Genomic DNA, 20,260 nt, shown 5'->3' with positions numbered 1-20,260 from the left:
CTAAAATCCTTCTTTTGCATTGTCATTCCAAAGTATTGAATATCTTGGTGAAGATAAAAATGAATTTAAATGATTTTAGTACAAGACTGCAACATAACAAAATCGGGAAAAAGTGAAGGGGTCTGAAAATGTACTGAATCCACTGTAAAGGCAGAGGGAGATCCCTTATTGGTGACATGAAGATGACTTCTTGGTGCCAGATACCACAGGATACCTTCAGAAGTCTTCTGAAGCCCATGACTGGTTGGGCCAAAGGTGTTTTGGGGGCATGAGGGTAACCACACAATATTGGTTATAACATTATGGCTGATCAGTTTATGTGATTAATTATTTAATGTTGCTTTCACTTAAAGATTCTATTTCTGTTGGCTAGAGCCAAAAATCCAAATAAAGTCCACTGTGACTCAAAGTCATATAACAATCAAATGTGAGAACCTCTAATACCATGAGTGCTTTTTATGGGTATCTGGATGTCCTGAATCTTGATTTATGATTTGGATAACATCCATCCATCCATTTTCTGATGCTCATCTGGGTCCGGGTTGAGGGGGCAGCAGTCTAAGCAACGATGCCCAGAAGTCCCTTTTCCTCGCCACCTTCTCCACATCCTCTATGGGGGATACCAAAGCTTTCCCAGGCCAGACAAGAGATATAATCTCTCTAGCATGTCCTTAGTCTTCCCCGAGGTCTCCTCACTGTTAGACATGCCTGAGATAGCTCTGCAGGACGGCATCCTAATCCGATGCTCAAACTACCTCAACTGGCTTGTTTCAATGTGAAGAAGTAGCAGCTCTATCTTGAGCTCCTTCAGAATATCTGCATTCCTCACCCTATCTCTAAGGCTGAGCTCAGACACCCTGCAAATGAAAATCATTTCTGTTGCTTGTATCTGCAATCTCATTCAATGTCAAGCTTGTCACCACAGGTGAGGGTTGGAACACAGACTGACCAGTATGACTGACCGGAACATTTGCATTACTGCAAACACTACTCCGTTCCACCTGTTGATCTCCCAGTCCCTTCATGCCTCACTCATGAGCGAGACTCTGAGATATTTAAACACCTCCACTTGGACTTGAGAATGAGAAGATATTTGTTTGGAAAAGCACAGTGCTTAATTCCTGCAGGTTGACAGATGATTAACCATCTCCGATGTTGGTGATTGGTGATGTTTCACCCGCCCCAAACACAATCTCCTCCACCGACGTTATCCTAATAAGTGTTAAATAGTCAAATCTGACTAAATTCCTATAGACCATCATGTACTCCAGACCTAGATAGGATGCAGATTACATCAGAAGAATACGGAATATGATAACATGCAGTTCCTGCAAATGCACGTTCATCCTCTGTAATAACCCTTGGTTTTGGCTGCCCTTTATGCCCCATCTCACTGGGGTGCCTCTAGCCAACCTGATCGACTTGCCTTGTTCTTTAATTACTTCCACAGACAAATGAGAGCAGTTACCGCACCGCAGGTGGTGAGGAGGCTTCTGGTGGTCGTGAGGAGGTACGCCAGTGGTAATCAGACACAGCTGGGGGGTTAAGGGGCACACAGAAATAGAAGAAGAAAATAAAAAAAGACGATTACACGTCTGGAGTGTTCAGGAAGCTGGACTTTATTATGGCAAATATTACGGTCAGGAATAAAATTTTAAGAAAACAAGAAATGTGTGGGCGAAGGTATTTAACACCGCAACTTGGAAAAATCTCACCATTTCCACACAGTTAAGATAAGCTTCAAAATCAAAATGTTATTACTGAAAACTTAGGGCGTCTCACCACTTGAAAAGCCAGTCAGCTAAAGATGAATTGGGTGGCAGTGTTAATCACATAATGTTCTGCCCCTGAATTGACTTTCTCCTCCTCTCCTGCCTTGTCAATGATACTGGTGGGTCTCTCTCCTCTTTTTCCACTTCTTTAACATGTGTTAGACTTACCGACCGCATTCGCTGCTCTTACGTCAAATCACATGACACACAACCGCTGAGCATGTCTACTTTATCGACCAAGTTACAGTTTTCCAGCACAGGTGTGCTCACTCCTATTTCTGACAGGCAATACTGCACTACCTTCAAAGAGTTAACAGTACAAAGAGTTAACATCTGCAGTGGGCTGGTGCCCTGCCTGGGGTTTGTTTCCTGCCTGTGCTGGCTGGGATTGGCTCCAGCAGACCCCATGACCCTGTAGTTAGGATATAGTGGGTTGGATAATGGATGGATGGGTGGAAGAGTTAACACGCGTGGCAAGTTGACCTGCAATCTTGGCCTTTTCTTTTTTTTTTCCATTCTGCTTTATTACGTAAAACATGATACATCAGAAAGACTTCTGTTTGCGGAGTTGACAACATGCATGTTCCTCATCGCTACATTCTATGTCTTACACTCCTGGATGATAGATAGATAGATAGATAGATAGATAGATAGATAGATAGATAGATAGATAGATAGATAGATAGATAGATAGATAGATAGATAGATAGATAGATAGATAGATAACTTTATTAATCCCAAGGGGAAATTCAAATAATCCAGCAGCAGTTTACTGATACAAAAAACAATATTAAATTAAAGAGTAATAAAAATGCATGTAAAAACAGACAATAACTTTGTATAATGTTAACATTTACCCCCCCCGGTGGAATTGAAGAGTCGCATAGTGTGGGGTCTCCTCAGTCTGTAAGTGGAGCAGGATGGTGACAGCAGTCTGTCGCTGAAGCTGCTCCTCTGTCTGGAGATGATCCTGTTCAGTGGATGCAGTGGATTCTCCATGGTTGACAGGAGCCTGCTCAGTGCCCGTCGCTCTGCTACAGATGTTAAACTGTCCAGCTTTATTCCTACAATAGAGCTTGCCTTTCTAACAAGTATTTCTAGGCGTGAGACATCCTTCTTCGTTATGCTGCCTCTCCAGCACACCACCGCGTAGAAGACAGCACTTGCCACAACCGTCTGGTAGAACATCTGCAGCATCTTATTGCAGATGTTGAAGGACGCCAACCTTCTAAGGAAGTATAGTGGGCTCTGACCTTTCTTACACAGAGCATCATTATTGGCAGACCAGTCCAATTTGTCATCAAGCTGCACTCCCAGGTATTTTATAGGTCTTTGGTTGTTGGCTCTGCTGCACACACAACCCACCCCTCTGACAAACAATGAAATTAAACCAGTTTGATTTTATTGTAGCCAATCGCAGAATAGATGGGGTCAGTGCAGTAAGTCACATTATGCGATTGTCTTCACGAGTATCTCTGACAGACTAAGATTATGTAAACGAAGGCTATAGCTGAAAATTGCTGGAGCAGTCATCTAATGTGTCATGGGCTTTACTCAGATTAGGAATTATATTTATTCATTTACCTGAAAAGAGATTCCACTGCATGAGTATTTTTATCAATTATCACGCATGTGTGCCCATTTACGTGACAATGTCAAGACTGTGGCAAGGTAAGTAATTCCACCTCGGGATGAGAGAGGGTACTGTTTCTAACTGCTTCTCTACTCTCCTTTGTTGTGCTGAAGGGCAAGCCCAAGAAGACACCTGACCTCACTTCCCCACCAAACCCAAAAGAGCCACTCATGCTGTAAGGATCCATGTTTCATACCGGCAACCTGGAAAAGTTGCTGTTCACTTTTTGACCAGCACCTACAGGGATGGAGCTCCTGCTCAACAGCGATCAGCTAAAAATTTGAGCCATGGCTGAGGCTGTTAACTTTCATTTCTCTTTAACTATTGTTGTGTCTTTAAATGGGGTTATTACGGTGGTACCCCAAACTGTTATATGCTCTCTGTCTATCAAGACAAAATTCACTTTTGAAACTTGTAGGGCTGTAGGGCACAGGGCAGGAAAGAATCCAGGACAGTTTGCCATCTTATTTTACACAAGCATGCTACTAGTCTAGGATGGGTTGAAATCCAAGTAATCAATGTAGACATCAGTATGTATGCTTGCAGTGCACCATCAATTGGAATGTAATTTGCAATGCATAGTATTAAAATACACTGCATTTGTCATCACAAACATCTAAAGTTATAAATGCATTATTACAAATGTCTATTGCACCATCTGTTGGAACTAAAAATGCAATGCATATGTCATTGCTATATACCATTTTGTATGAGCCTCATAAAAGCAGTATTTATGTTTGTGATGCGACATCTGTTGCAATATTAATGCAATGCATTGTATGCACTAAAAAAAGGACAAGTGTCTGTGGGTTTGTGTAAATGTGTATCTGTTTGGTTGCTATGTCTCTGTTGTTCCAAAATATAGCACATAATAAACATTTGCAGTAACAGAATGCATTTGTGATTCCAACAGATGGTTCTTTACAAATATATGAAATGATAAAAAGCATTACTACAAATGTTTGTGATGGCCCATCTGTTGGAATGACAAATGAAATGCATATTTCTCGGTTATATGCCATTTGGCATGGGATTTGTAAATGCAGAGTTAAAGTTAGTGATGCAACATCTGTCGGAATGACAGAGACATAGCAACCAGACAAACACACATATACAAAGACACACAGACATTTACAGTATGCTTGTATCAAAGTGGATTAAATTAGACTAGATATACTTTATTAATACCCAAAGGGAAACTTAAATGCATACTACAGCAAAAAATAAACCATAAAATGCACAGATATTGACTCAAAGCACAATACAAGAGAATTGAATAAAAAAAGCATAATACAATAAACATTATGGTACCAAATAACTGTAGTAAACTGAAGTTTGTACTAAACCTATGACTTCTGGCTAAAGTAAAGGAAGGGAAGTCAGGTAAAAGCACTGAATTGTCTATTTGCAGCCGTTAGAAAAGACCCTGCGAGGCTCTTTGTATTACACAATTGAGGAATGAGCCAGTGCCTAAAAGTGCTTGAGAGAGCGCCTCTAGAAGGAGGAGGGCAGAACTGTTCATGATGACATCTAATATTTCCACCATTCTCTTTTCCAGAACAGCCTTCATAGTCTTCAGTGTCAGTCCTATCATGGTGCAGACGATACTGAGACATCCTGGCTATGTCTCTACAAGCTTTGCACATTTGGATTTGGACAGTTTATCCTATTCTTCCTGACAGATCCACACAGGCTATGTTAGATTAGAATGGAAGTATTTGTAAAATGTCATCTTCAGATAGCTCCACAAATGTTCTATGGGGTTTAAGTCTGGGTTATAGTTAGGTGACCCATGGACACTGAGAGACTTGTTCTAAAGCCACCCCAGCATTGTCTTGGCTATATGCTTCAGGTTATTGCTGTGCTAAGAAGTGAACTGTTGTCCCAGTCGGAGGTGGTGTCCACACACTGGAGCAGATCTGGGCTGCTTTCATCCTTCTCTCAGTTCTGACCAGTCTACCTGTCCCTGCATCACCATAGCATGATGGTGCCTTCACCGTGCTTCAGAGTAGAAGATGGTATTAGAGAGCAGGTGAGCAGTGCCTGGTCTTCACCAGACATACTGCTTGTAGTTCTGCCTAAAGCCTTCAGTTTTTGCCTCATCAGTCTTTTTCATCCTGCCCTGTTTAAATGCCTTTTACTTAAAAGTGGCTTCTGTCAACCCACTTTACTTTACTCTTTTCATATGTAGCTCCTGGATGGTGGAACGAGCTGCACAATCTTAATTAGAAATTCTAAGCACCTCAATGTGTTTATGAATCGCTTCAAAATTTGCTTGTTTGGTAAATTTGTGTCTAACTAATGTTAGGTTTTTGTAACCTAAGAATTGTAACTTGCCTGTATTTTGTTCTGAGCTCTTAACATGTGGTGATCAATTTTGTCACCTTGTTCTGCCACACTTGTTCCCAAATAATCCCCAAGACTAAGTTTTGCAAGATTACGTTGACCTCCTTTGTAAGTTACTTTGGATAAAAGTGTCTGTTTGAACAAATAAATGGAAACAGAAATGTAATGTGCTGAACTGCTCAAATGTGTCAACACAATCCTTTTCAACATTTGACCACTTGGGGCAGTGTTGGGCTTTCCCAAATGATAACATTTGTCACTCTGCAGAAGTCTATTAATAAGAGAGAAGAATGTGCATTAGCAACTCACTGAACAGCACACACTTAAAAGAGGCAGGTCATGATCCCAAATCCTGGCAACACGGTTCCCATAGTCTGCTTATGCACTTAGACGCTAAATACCTTATGGATGTGCTGGCTCATCTGATAAAAATCAGGCCATCTTGATTGTAAAAGCAGTGAATGTCGATGTAGTGTAGCTGAGCCCAGAGCTGTAAGATGCCTTGAGGCATTTAAGCTGAGAAACAGAAGGCCAGTAGATGCCTGGAACATGGATTTCACTCCATAATTTATAATGTTGAATCATTACACAGCTTTACTAGTACACGTCTTGTACTGTTTAAGCAACAGGACATGTTGTTTGCATAAGAAGGCATTTCTAAGCTTGTACTGTCAATTTATATAATACTAGCACAGCAAAATGGTCTCAGCGGTACAATGGTAAGTCCATCTGTTTAAATTACGTTGTGCGTGTAGGAGCCTCTGTACAACAGGATATGCTAGCCCTTATGTCCTCCTTTCTTTGGAAGTCTTGTTGCCTTTGTTTATCGGCCATTCCAATCCCTCATATGGACACGGGGTGACAGTATGCCCAGTCATGGACAGATGCCAGACGCTTTGCCATCCACCTAATAAAAGAATTTGTGAATGTGGATCTGTCTCTGTGTCTGTCAGGTTGCTGTATCTCTGTTATTCCAAAAGACGAAGCATCACAAACATTAACACTGCTTTTACGAATCCTATGCGAAATGGCACATAACAGATTTATTTTTGTATAGCCCAAAATCACACAAGAAGTGCCGCAATGGTCTTTAACATGTCCTGCCTTTTGACAGCCAAAGCCCTGACTCTCTAAGAAGACAAGGGAAAACTCCCAAAAAAATCCTTGTAGGGAAAAAATGGAAGAAACCTTGGGAAAGGCAGTTCAGAGAGAGACCCCCTTCCAGGTAGGTTGGGCGTGCAGTGGGCATCACAAAGAAGGGGGTCAATATAATACAATACACATACGCATTGCATGATGTGCACTACAAAAATGAATGCTGAGGTCTACGTTGATTACTTGGATTTCAAACCTTCTTTGAGTGGTGGCAATGCCAGTTTTACATATACAGACATACTGTGGGTCATATAACATTTACATGGGCTGCTGAAGCGGGTGCCACTGCATAAATGTTTTGGAGCTGTCCTTTTTTGTTGTTTAATAAGGGAGTGACTTTTGTATTTTTCCAATCATAAGCAGGTTTGAAAATGAATGCGTGGCTTTTCCTAATCATTAATACACTATATGGTCAAAAGTATGTGGATACCCCTCCAAATAAATGAGTTTAGCTGTTTTGTCATTAACAGGTAAATCAAAAGAAGCACATAATTGATGTTCCTTTTGCCCACATGTAGCAATTCACATTTTTCTATATTAAAATTCCAACTCCACATGACAAGCTCAAATAAATTCATTGAACCCTGCAAACCAACCCCCTCACTCTCCAGCACTTCATTTCCTCTTTTCATAATTGCTGTATTTCTTTTAGTTTGATATACATATATAAATACTCTGGAAAGGAACCATAAGTGCATAGATTTTAGGGGTTTCATCTCCTCCACCAAACCACCATCATCCCACCTAAATGAGCCACCTTGTAAAAAAAAAAGAACTTTATCCTGCTACTGAAAAAATTTACTGTTCAATGGTTGGCAAATTGGTACGGGTTGGGTTGGTTTTTTGGGAGGAGGGCAGAACAGCATTCCATTATGGCATGAAGGTGCTTAGCTTTTTTTGATAAAGAAATTGGATTTGCTGTTTATTTCCCCTTTGCTAGGCACACTGCTGGTCACATAAATGACATAATTTTTTCAAACTTGCCATGCTATTTTTTTATTTAATGTACGTATTATGTATGTTTATTTGTATGCATTTATTTATTTATCTATCTATCTATCTAACTATCTATCTATCTATCTATCATAAAGTGGAACAGCAACTACTGCCACTGCTTCACCATTTGTGTGTCCAGTTTTTAAACTTGTCCAAGTCTTTTTAAATTCTTTCTGTGGCCTCCAAGGTATCTGTTGTCCATCCATTTTTAGCGCCCTCTACAAATTTCACAAATTTACTAACTACGCCATAATCTATGTCATTGATATAAATCAGAAAAACTAATGAGGGTCCAAAGACAGATCCCTGAGGGACTCCACTGATAACCCCATTCCATTCTCCTCTTGTCTGTATTCTTTGATTTCTGCCAGTTAACCAATCTGAGATCCAGCTTTGCCTACAGCTTCTAGTTTCAGAAGTAATCTTCGGTAAAGAAAACAGAAGTTCTAAGGTCAAACAGGTCTACTCACTAATCATGGCACTGGAGAGTGGTGACGTGTTGCACATTGATTACCACGTGAAAATTAGAATTTCACTCTGCTCTGTAGATGAGACGATAAGGACTCTATAAACCTAAAAACAAGGTTTAGAAAAAGAAAGCAGTGTTGCCACCCAGTGGTGAAGACACAGACATGTTAACCTCAATATTGCCAGGTCAGTCCAGGGTCCTAACTTATATAGCTAGCGTACACACAAAAAGAGGCTTAAAATGTCTATACACAGCTTCAAATGCAAACATTTGGATCTATAAAAAAAAACTTGCTCCGTATTTGTACTGAAGAGCTTTTTTGGTTTGTCATCAGTTTATATTGGCTGTCACTTCTCAGGGAATTGCCTGGCAGGTCAAGAATATGTCAATCAACCTTCACTCCGTCATGTCTACTATGCTGGAAGCCATTAACTGACCGGCGCTACATGCAGTTTTTGTATGGTGTGGGTGCACATACATAAAACATAACAAACATAAAAATGCAATCTGCATCAGGATTCAAGATTCAAGATACAGTGAAACGAAACAACGTTCCTCCAGGACAACGAAGAATCCACGACACATAACATAAAGACACATAATATATAACAAGGTGCATGTGAGTCAAATGTGCAAACATGTGCAACATTGCAGAGCAGAACACAGATATCAGATCGGTCCATGAGTGTTCAGGAATCTGACTGCTTGGGGGAAAAAACTGTTACACGTTCTGGTGGTAAGGGCCCAAATGCTTCGGTACCTTTTTCCCAACGGCAGGAGTGTAAACAGTGAGTGTGAAGGGTGTGTTGGGACATTCACAATGCTGGTGGCTTTGCGGATGCAGCATATGTTGTAAACGTCCATGATGGAAGGAAGAGAGACACCGATGATCTTTTCAGCTGTCTTCATTAATCAGAGCACTTTAGTGCACTTATATTACAATAAGGGTACCTGGCAAAAATGAAACTCTTTTTAACTATGAGCAGTGACATTCCATTAACATACAAGTGAAAGGTGATGCCAAGATGTCTCTGACAAACGTTGTGGCTTGGTGGCCTGAATTTACCCATGATTTATTTATTATGAGGCAAAATCACTTTGTCTGACGTGATGGCAATGTACATGTCAGCTGGCTTGTTTTAAAGGTCACTGGCTGAACCCTCAGTTTTTCTTATGGCTTGTAAATATTCATTGTAACAGCAATCATGTCATTATATGTGGCAGGTGATGGCAGCTGCCTGCTCAGACGATGGTGCCTTGTGCCTTTCCTCAACCCCCAGAACACAGAGGAGATGTGCTATAATTCTGCTCATGATCTGGTGCTCTCAGTTGCGTAGCACAGCCAGATACTCTGGAATGCAGGTGGGTGTGTCTAGATGTGTCAGGAGCCAATGAAGTTCTGAAGCATTGTGAATGCATACAAATGAGGCTGATAAGCATACTCCATATAAGGATGTTTCAGGACAATGTTGGAGGTAACTTCATTATAAAGGGTAAACTGCTGATTTTGTTTTGGCGTACACATTGTTCTGTTTATTTGGTGTGTGCATAAATTTACCCTCAGATCCAAGTAAAGCTTTATAAATGAGGTCCCTGGCCACTGGTATTTTGTATAAGATACTAAACTGTCTGTGTATTGTTTTTAATAATCAAGAGCCCGTCAAGAGCCTAGTGATGTTAGCCAACCATGTTGCCAGTGTCCAATTATAAGCTTCTTTATTCTTGTACAGCAGTGGAATTTAATTAAAATACAAAAGTAGTAAACTTTGATCTTTTACAGACTTTTCTGAAAACACTTGGCTGAATGCTTTGGATGTACAAAGGCACATTTGAGAAGCAAAATGAATCGTTTTGATTCGGTTACAACTAAAATTTAGAACCATAAAATGACCCCACAGGGCTCAGCTGTCACAGACAATTCTTGTGTGATGCACGCTGCACATAGCAATCTAATGGAAGAATCAGGCCAGAAAAGTAATAGACATACGTGATCTTAGGTCCGGGGTAATGGCTTTGGAATTGCAGCAGCTGGACGCAGGAGTTTACAATTACGGACAAGATTCACCCGGCTGGCCAAACAAGCACTTTTATAGGCAGATATGATCACCTGCTTTTTTAAATGTCTAGACAAAGTGACAGCAATAATCACTGAAAGCAGGAAATGAGCCCCTTTGACTCCGGCTCTCCTTTTAATTTTTACTGTCTCTTCACATGTTTAAATTAGGGGGCTTTTTAAAACACAGCCTTAAAAAAGCTACTTTCTCCTTAAGTATTCCACCCCATGAATTTGAAGGTATGAACTTCTGTAGGCAATATGTCCTGTTAGTTAGTAGTGAATGGAGAAATCGCAGGCTTTGTATCCATAGGAGGTAAAGGAAAGTGAATAAAACAGTCCACCTGAAGCTATAAAAACCAAATAGCACAACAAGGGAATGGAGTTGTCCTCCCCCCACCAATCATATCAGTGTATACTCTTGTTACAAAGTGGCTTATTTTCTTTTTGATTTACTGTGTTAATTTTCTTCTGTACAAGTTTAACTTGGCTTTCAATGTATTCAAATGACTTTGAAGAGAGCATCATGTCGGAGGATAGGGGACGCTGTCTTCATGACCCTTAGTCTGGAATAATAAAGGAACCAAACAACTGAACGGAGAAGATCTATTTAAGAAATGAATAATAGATCACAGGGGCAAATAAATAAAGCTGATGTCACATTACATGCAGGTTAGTCAGAGCCTGTGGTGGTAGTGCTGGCTCAGGACATGCCATTATCTTAATACATATGTGATGAAATAGTTCATTTGGCACTGCACACATAATCTGTGCATTTTTTGGCATACATTGCACATCCAGACTACCTGAAAAAGGGGTCTCTCTTTAAATTGTCCTCCCCAAAATTTTTTCAATTTTTTTTTTTCCAATTTTCTTAGAGAGTCTCTGGGGGCAGTCAAAAACAGGGCCTGTTAAAGCCGATTGAGGCATTTGTTGCATGACTTTGAGCTATACAAGAAATACATTGTTGTTGTTGTATATTCAATTAATTATCATTATAATTCATGGTGGCTCTAAAATCCGTACTAAACCCTACTTTCTCTACTGTTCTTTTTCCGGTTTTCTGTGGTGGCGATCTGCACCGCCACCACCTGATCAAGGCACCGTGATGTCCCTATATTGATAGATTAAAGGCCAGAAGTCCACATGACCGTCATCATCAAGTTTTTCCATGAGAAACCTGAATACAATGAGGACTGATTGAGGTCATTGATGTTAGGTAGAATGCCTAGAGGGGTCTGGGTGGTCTTGTGGCCTCAAAACCCCTGCAGATTTTATTTTTTTCACCAGCCGTCTGGAGTTTTTTTTTTTTTTTTCTGTCCTCCCTGGCCATCGGACCTTACTCTTATTCTATGTTAATGTTCCCTAATTTTAATTCATATTTATTTTGTCTTTTTTCTCTTTCTTCATCATGTAAAGCACTTTCAGCTCCATCATTTGTATGAAAATGTGCTATATAAATAAATGTCGTTGTTGTTGTACGCATAAAGAAAAGTATCTGATTTTGATTAAAAGTACTAGATGGGTGGTATTAGTTGGCAGACTGCGTATCCTTTTATAATGCACTAGCTGTGCTACCCATCTAAGGCGGGTTAGAATCTTAGAAATCAATGTAGACCTCAGTGTTAACATTTGTAGTGAACCCTCTATTGGACTGTATTTTGAAGTGAATGTAGTAATATAATGCAACACATTTGTCATTCCAACAATATGCATTACTACATATGTTTGTGTGTGGCACAGAGGCACAGTGGTAGCGTCGCAGACTCATAATAAGGAGACCAGGGTTTGTGTCCTAGATCCTTCCTGTGTGGTTGTTATGTGATCTCAGTAGATCATAAGGTCAATAGACAGGGCACTGCAAATGTTAATGTTTAGGTCTACATTCATTATACAGATTTCAACCTGTTGTAGATGGGTAGCACAGCTAATCCTCCTTAATAAAAGGACAAGTTTCTGTGTTTCTGTGCTCTTCCTGTTGCTATGTCTCGAACATCAATAGATGGTGGATCCTTAACACTTATTTTAGGAATTCCATACCAAATAGAATATATCACAGATATATGCATTGCATTTGTCATTCCAAACAACACTGCATTATAAACAAACATTAGTAATAATACCTTTTATTAATACACATTTAGCAAAAGTAGCTTAGGGTCAACTCTGAGAATGTGAGTGAGTGGCCCAGCCACATCCCAGGAGAGACCGTCCACCAAGGGTCTTCATCCAGCCTGACTGAGCTTGCAGAGACAAACAACAGAAAATCTCAAAATGAAGGTGTGTTTGTCATGTCAGATGCAAGAAGACTTCAGGCTGGAATGGCCGCCAGAACTAAGTACTGAATGAAGGGTCTGAATACATGTCAATGGAATATTTCAGTTTTTAATTTTTAATAAATTTGCAAAAACTTCAAAAATCTTGTTTTCATTTTGTCATTCTGGGGTGTTGCGTGTTACTTGATGAGGGAAAAAATTAATTTAAATGATTTTAGCAGAAGGTTGCAACATAACAAAATGTGTAAAATGTGAAGGGGTCTGAACTTTTATAGGACAAGAGTTAAAATTTCATCCTTCAGCCAACACGGGATGTCAAACAGGACCTCCGGATTACCACAACTTATTTGTCACTGTTCTATTCACTGCTTGCAGCCAGACTCCATTCAGACAAAATCATTGCCACCGTGCCCATGTTTCGGCCAGTGTGATCACCACAACTTCCCAGTGTACCTGTACTCCTCCAATGACAGCCCTTCCAAACCGCTACCTATTATTCATTACAGTGTTGTAGTACAACCAACATTCTGTATCTTTATTCTATTGTTTTATTTGTGTAATAACCGAAGGGCATTTTGCCATGGTATATGAAGTTCATTCTGTCCAACTTTCCGGTACATCAGTTTGTGTTTAAAAATCAAGGAAAAAAATTGGCAATAGGCCACTTCAGCTAAAAAAAAAAAAAAATGAAAAGTTAAGCAGCAGAATGGAATGCAAAGAGGCCATCATGAGCCACAAATACACACACACACACACTGGGATGATTTAGAGTCCAAAAGACTCTGGACTGAAAGAAAATGTACAAGAACACAGGGAGAACATTCAAGTGCCACACGCAAGGTATTGCAACCTGAAAAAAGCAGCAGGCAGCAGCTACAACAGTCACGCTACCAAACTGCCTCCACAAAAAAACAAAAAATGAAAAACAGAGATACTGAGGGGATTTTACTTCCACACGCAGGAGCTTCGGCCTTATCATAATTGGAAACTGTCTAAAACCAGATGTTATGAAAAAGGCCTTCCGATTCGCTTGTCATCTAGAGGACCACATTCACATCTACTTAGCACCGAACGGTTGTTGTGACTGAAGAATCACAAAGTACATAAGTCCCAAAAAGTTTCAAAAATTGCCCACTAGAGGGGAAAACAGTTTAACATAATATAAACTCTAAAAAATGATACAGTATATTATAACTAACATTGAAATTATATACTAAATACTGTATGCTGTAATAGCTTTCTAAACTTTTTCACAGCATGAAGTTATGAGAAAGAGTAGTGGAAGCTCGGTTAAGAAGTGAGGTGATGATTAGCGAGCAGCAGTGTGGTTTCATGCCAAGAAAGAGCACCACAGATGCAATGTTTGCTCTGAGGGTGTTGATGAAGAAGTTTAGAGAAGGCCAGAAGGAGTTGCATTGTGTCTTTGTGGACCTGGAGAAAGCATATGACAGGGTGCCTCGAGATAAGCTGTGGTATTGTATTTAGAACATTAGAACACTCTAGACGAGAACAGGCCATTCAGCCCAACAAAGCTCGCCAGTCCTATCCACTTGTTTCCTCCAAGAAAACATCAAGTCGAGTTTTGAAAGTCCCTAACATCTTACTGTCTACCACACTACTTGGTAGCTTATTCCAAGTGTCTATCGTTCTTTGTGTAAAGAAAAACTTCCTAATGTTTGTGCGAAATTTACCCTTAACAAGTTTCCAACTGTGTCCCCGTGTTCTTGATGAACTCATTTTAAAATACAAGTCTCGATCCACTGTACTAATTCCCGTCATAATTTTAAACACTTCAATCCTGTCACCTCTTAATCTTCTTTTGCTTAAACTGTAAAGGCTCAGCTCTTTTAATCTTATCTCATAATTCAAATCCTGTAGCCCTGGAATCAGCCTAGTCGCTCTTCTCTGGACCTTTTCTAGTGCTGCTATGTCCTCTTTGTAGCCTGGACACCAAAACTGCACACAGTACTCAAGATGAGGCCTCACCAGTGCATTATAAAGGTTGAGCATAACCTCCTTGGACTTGTACTCCACAGATCGTGCTATATAACCTAACATTCTGTTAGCCTTCTTAATGGCTTCTGAACACTGTTGGGAAGTTGATAGCTTAGAGTCCACTATGACTCCTAAATCCTTCTCATAAGGTGTACTCTCGATTTTCCGACCGCCCATTGTGTATTCAAACCTAATATTTTTACTTCCTATGTGTAATACTAAATTTCATCTGCCACAAATCTGCCCAAGCCTGTCTGCTATCCAAGTCCTTCTGTAATGATATAACGGATTCCAAATTATCTGCTAATCCACCTATCTTGGTATCATCTGCACACTTAACCAGCTTGTTACTTATATTCCTATCTAAATCATTTATATATATTAAAAATAGCAGCGGCCCTAGCACTGACCCGTGTGGAACACCACTCTTAAATCGGCCAGTTCTGATGAGGTTCCTCGCACCATCACCCTCTGCTTCCTGTGTCTGAGCCAATTCTGCACCCATCTAAAAACATCACCCTGAACTCTTCTTTTAACTTGATGCCCAACCTCTCATGTGGCACCCTATCAAATGCTTTCTGAAAGTCCAGATAAATAATATCATATGCTCCACTTTGATCGTATGCTTTTGTTGCAACCTCTTAGAATTCCAACATGTTAGTAAAACACGACCTCCCTCTTCTGACCCCATGCTGACTGTTCAGAATAACTCCTGTCCTTGCCATGTGTTGCTCAATCTTATCCTTAATAATTCCTTCCATTAATTTTCCTGTGATGCATGTTAAGCTTACTGGCCTATAGTTGCTTGGATCTGCCCTGTCACCCTTTTAATATAATGGGATGATATTTGCCATCCCAAATGAGGAAGTCGGGAGTGGCAGAGAAGTATGTAAGAGTTGTATAAGATATGTATAAGGGAAGTCTGACAGTGGTGAGGTCTGCGGTAGGAGTGACGGAGGTGGGATTACATCAAGGATCGGCTCTGAGCCCTTTCTTATTTGCAATGCTGATTGACAGGTTGACAGACGAGATTAGACAAGATTCCCCATGGACGGTGATGTTTGCTGATGACATTGTGATCTGTAGCCATAGTAGGGAGCAGGTTGAGGAGACCCTGGAGAGGTGGAGATATGAGAGGAGAGGAATGAAGGTCAGTAGAAGCACCGAGACAGAATACATGTGTGTGAATGAGTGGGAGATCAGTGGAATGGTGAGGATGAGGGGAGTAGAGTTGGCGAAGGTGGATGAGTTTAAATACTTGGGATCAACAGTACAGAGTAATGGGGATCGTGGAAGACAGGAGAAGAAGAGAGTGCAGGCAGGATGGAGTGGGTGGAGAAGAGTGTCAGGAGTGATTTGTGACAGACGGGTATCAGCAAGAGTGAAAGGGAAGGTCTACAGGCCGGTAGTGAGACCAGCTATGTTATATGGACTGGAGACGGTGACACTGACCAGAAAGCAGGAGACAGAGCTGGAGGTGGCAGAGTTAAAGATGCTAAGATTTGAATTGGGCGTGACAAGGATGGACTGGACTAGAAATGAGGACATTAGAGGGTCAGTTCAAGTTGGATGGTCGGGAGACAAAGTCAGAGAGGCGAGATTGTGTTGGTTTGGACATGTGCAGAGGAAAGATGCTGAGTATATTGGGAGAAGGGTGCTAAGGATAGAGCTACCAGGCAAGAGAAAAAAAGGGCCTTAGCAAAGGTTTATGGATGTGGTGAGAGAGGACATGCAGGTGACGGGTGTGACAGAACAAGATGACAAGGACAGGAAGAGATGGAAATAGATGATCCGCTGTGGCGACTGCTAATGGGAGCAGCCGAAAGAAGAAGACTGTAAAATACATTCATATAGGTAGTAATATATTTTTAAAAACTATGTTTAAAATTGTATTTTACAAATCAAAAAATGCATTTCACATGTGTTTCATGTTTACTAGGGTGCCCACCCAATTCCTACCCCATAGCCCAGTGTTGCATTAAAGAGTGAAACAGGCAATGGGACCTGAATGACCCTCAGGGGGAATCCACATCATGTTAAAAAACTAAAAAAGGTGACGGCACTGATCCATTCAGGCTTATGCAAGTCACACATGGGACTGCCAATTTGAAATACTTAGACGTCCGCACCATTATGCAGATAATGTTTGGCAAAGGATTTTTGTTACATTTTGAGGGACACAAAATCAGGGGTTTTATAACAAGCAGCCAAGTCTAATTTTGGGTCAGTTGTGCCCAAGGTGAACATTCTCTGTGGAAAAGAGGAGAGAAACACATAAGGACGTATTGAAATGTCTAAAGTGTATTGCTAAGCGTGTGAGGTGCAGGATTGTAGATTGTGGGATTTGAGTTTCTGGCCTGTGCTAGGCCATCTGGGTGGCTGCCTGCTTCACCTCTCATTTGAGATGGCTCTGTGTTTAGGTGTTTCACCAGTAATCTTGCCAAGATCACCACCAGTGTCCACTGTTTGTCTTCACTTCTGTTTTTTTGTTTTTTAACAAAGAACATTCCAAAAGACCATTTAAGTGCTACATTTTCATCCTCCCCTGTGATGGGCTGGCACCCTGCCTGGGGTTTGTTTCCTGCCTTGCGCCCTGTGTTGGCTGGGATTGGCTCCAGCAGACCCCTGTGACCCTGTAGTTAGGATACAGTGGGTTGGAAAATGGATGGATGGATGGATTTTCATCCTCCCTCTTTGGCTCTCCCTGTTTCCTTCCTTGCTTTCACTGTATTCATTTGTTTCAATCTCCGTTTGTGTCCATCATTTTTTTCAAGAACTCTTTTTTCCAAACTAGTTTAGTTAGACCATATTGTGCAGTAACGTTTAACTTGTAACTGATGATGCACAGGGTCTATGAAAAGTATTCACCCCCATGGAAGTTTTCCCACTTTATTGTTATATAAGATTTAATCGCAGTGGATTTAATTTGGCTTTTTTGACATTGGATCAAACGAAAAAGACTCTTTAATGTTGAAGTGAAAACAGATCTCTGCAAAGTGCTCTAAATTAATTACAAATTTAAAACACAGCATAAATCCTTACATAAGTATTTCACCGCTTCAAGTCCATGTTTAGTAGATGACAGCAGTGATAGCTTTAAACCTGTGCGCTTAGGTCTCTGTCACCTCCGCCGTTTTTCTCCCTTTCCTTCATTTCAGAACTGCTTCAGCTTTGTTACGTGTCATGGGTGCAGTGAGTGAACAGCCTTTTTCACAAATGACCCACTGGACTGGAGATCTGCACTCTGACTTGGCCACTCTATGATATTATCATTGATATTTTGAAGCTTTGGCTTTATACTTGGGTTCATAGTGTTGCTGGAAAAAAAATTTTTTTTTTTGGCATATCCCATCAGGTTTTCCTCCAGGATTTTTCCACATTTTGCTACATTCATTTTACCCTCAGTAACTTTCCACACTGCCTGATGCTGGCACCACTGGAATGCTGGGATGGTGTTTTTTTTGCATTTTTCAAAAATGGCTTTTAGACTGACAGAGACCATAGAACCCTTTTCAGAGTCTTCTATGCACTTTTGTCCAAAATATCCTGTTATTTTTCTCTTTGCATCTCTGCCGTAAAGCAATGACTGGCAAAAGCACCTGGGCACAGCTCTTGTCTACCCAGTCTCTCCAATGTCATTCACTTGTGCTTGTGTGAGTCCTTTAGACTTTTCAGAGGTTTCTTGGTGCCCTTGCATCCTTCAGTAGATTCCAACTCTGTCATACTCTTTCAATTTCTTCATTATTGATTTAGTTGGGTATTTACTGACAGAGATTTTCTTGTCCCCATCCCCTGACTTGTGCTTGTTGTGTTGCTTTTGTCTTCATTCTGCAGGCTAGTCCACCATACTGACTCCCCACAAGCTGGCCCTTCCACATTCAGGTGCATTTAGACAACAATCAAGTGGAACCCCAGACAAGTAACCTCCATGGAACTCATTCCGGGACATCTGAAACCAATGTGCTGAAATGGGCAGTGATTATTTACGGGCATCACATTAAATGAGGGTGAATTCTTATGCAATCATTTATCATTTGTTTGTTATGTCTAATTAATTTTGACTACTTTACAGAAGTCTGTTTTCACTTAACATTTAAGAATCTTTTACTGTTGATTGGTGTCGTAAAAGCCAAATTCAATATACTATGATTCAATGTTGTATAAAAATAAAATTTAAAAACTTCAAAGGGGTTGAATACTATTTATAGGCACTGTAATTAGTGTGTGGCAGACAGGCCTCCAGTTTTGTATAATACATCTGCTCTACCACAAATTTTAAATTGCATCTTGAATACAAATAAGAGCGTTGTGTGTTGCGTTACTGAAAAATGTAAACAAGCATGCATTCAAATTTTAGGAATGTTTGAAAAGAGAATGCAGAGATTAGGGAGTGTTGGGTTGGTTAGTGCTGAGACCCCCAAATCATCTTTTTGGGCCTTGGGCAGCCACACACTTTACCACCAGGCCCAATCTTAAGATAACTGCAGTCATGAAGTATCATTAAAATAAACAGTAAGGAACCCACTTAATCCAGGTCTATATATCTATTATTTAGTGTCTTTCATATCTATTTTTTTTGCATACACATGAAAGCAAGTGGAGGTTAAGAGGGGACGTGACTGAAATGTTTAAAATTATAAAAGGAATTAGTACAGGGGGTTCTAGTTTGTTACTTTAAAATAAATTGTGCAAATTGTGGATTGTAGGACTTTAGGGACCTTCAGATCTTGACTTGATGTTATATTGGACAGTCCTATCTATCTATCTCCTGCTGAGTTAGCTGTAATGGGCACCAAGTGAGCTCCTTAAAAAACATGGCGGAATTCCCTGTCATCTGTGACTCAAGTTCAGTAGTAACCTACTGCTGTATGTGCCATCAGCTGAAATCCATTTCCAAGTGGCTTCTCTCTTCATTCTGCCCTCTTTTATTTGTTATCTTACCACCCAAGACTAAAGAAGGACGACCAAACCTAATGACACCCCGATTGACCTCAGCTTAATAATAACAGAGCATCCACATCCTATAAAAACATTAGAGCCGTTACTTAAGATCTGAAGTGAAAGTCAATACACTCAGAATCCTTTTAAAAGCCCAAATTTTCAAATAAATAAATAAATAAAACAAACATGACTTACCAGGATCGCCTCGTCTTCCTGTCTTTCCTCGTTTCCCTGGAGGGCCTGAAAATACAACAGTAATTATTTATTTATTAATTCTTTGCTCAGATTGCTCAAAACCAAAGCCTTTCTTTTTCTTGACAGGCATAAGCAGTGGGACTATTTGTTTCTCCAGATGTCCCGTCCTGTTCTGCGTTTTTTTGGGTTGCCTCAGACCATCTGGACTCGCAAGCCCTCAAAACAGGTGTTACCCCCTCCCTAAAACATTAACTGAAAAAATAAAGCATGCATTTCTAAACTTACTGATTGCTCTTAATTGGGGGGCTCTCCAAGCCACTGAATATTAACTTGTCCAAAAAACCCAACTGGCTCATTTGTTATACCTGTTATTATGTTTTTAGTTTGAGAAAACTCTAGGAACATGTTCAAAAAGCAATAAATTTCACA

The 20,260-nt window shown here is 40.3% G+C and overlaps 1 protein-coding gene across 1 annotated transcript in view; it reads right to left on the bottom strand.

The window, feature by feature from the left end:
* Window positions 1-19,864, bottom strand: part of LOC120543375 (collagen alpha-1(XXIII) chain-like) — a 146,254-nt gene extending 126,390 nt beyond the window's left edge. The window contains exon 1 of the mRNA XM_039776417.1: window positions 19,832-19,864. The gene's annotated coding sequence lies outside the window, so the exon portion shown is untranslated. The remainder of the gene's footprint in view (window positions 1-19,831) is intronic.
* Between the last annotated feature and the right edge of the window lie 396 nt (window positions 19,865-20,260).

The sequence above is a fragment of the Polypterus senegalus genome, chromosome 13 (assembly GCF_016835505.1).
Source record: "Polypterus senegalus isolate Bchr_013 chromosome 13, ASM1683550v1, whole genome shotgun sequence".
Lineage (NCBI taxonomy): Eukaryota > Metazoa > Chordata > Cladistia > Polypteriformes > Polypteridae > Polypterus > Polypterus senegalus.
Note: the sequence above shows the minus strand (reverse complement) of the source record. Positions and strands in the feature narration are given on the sequence as shown.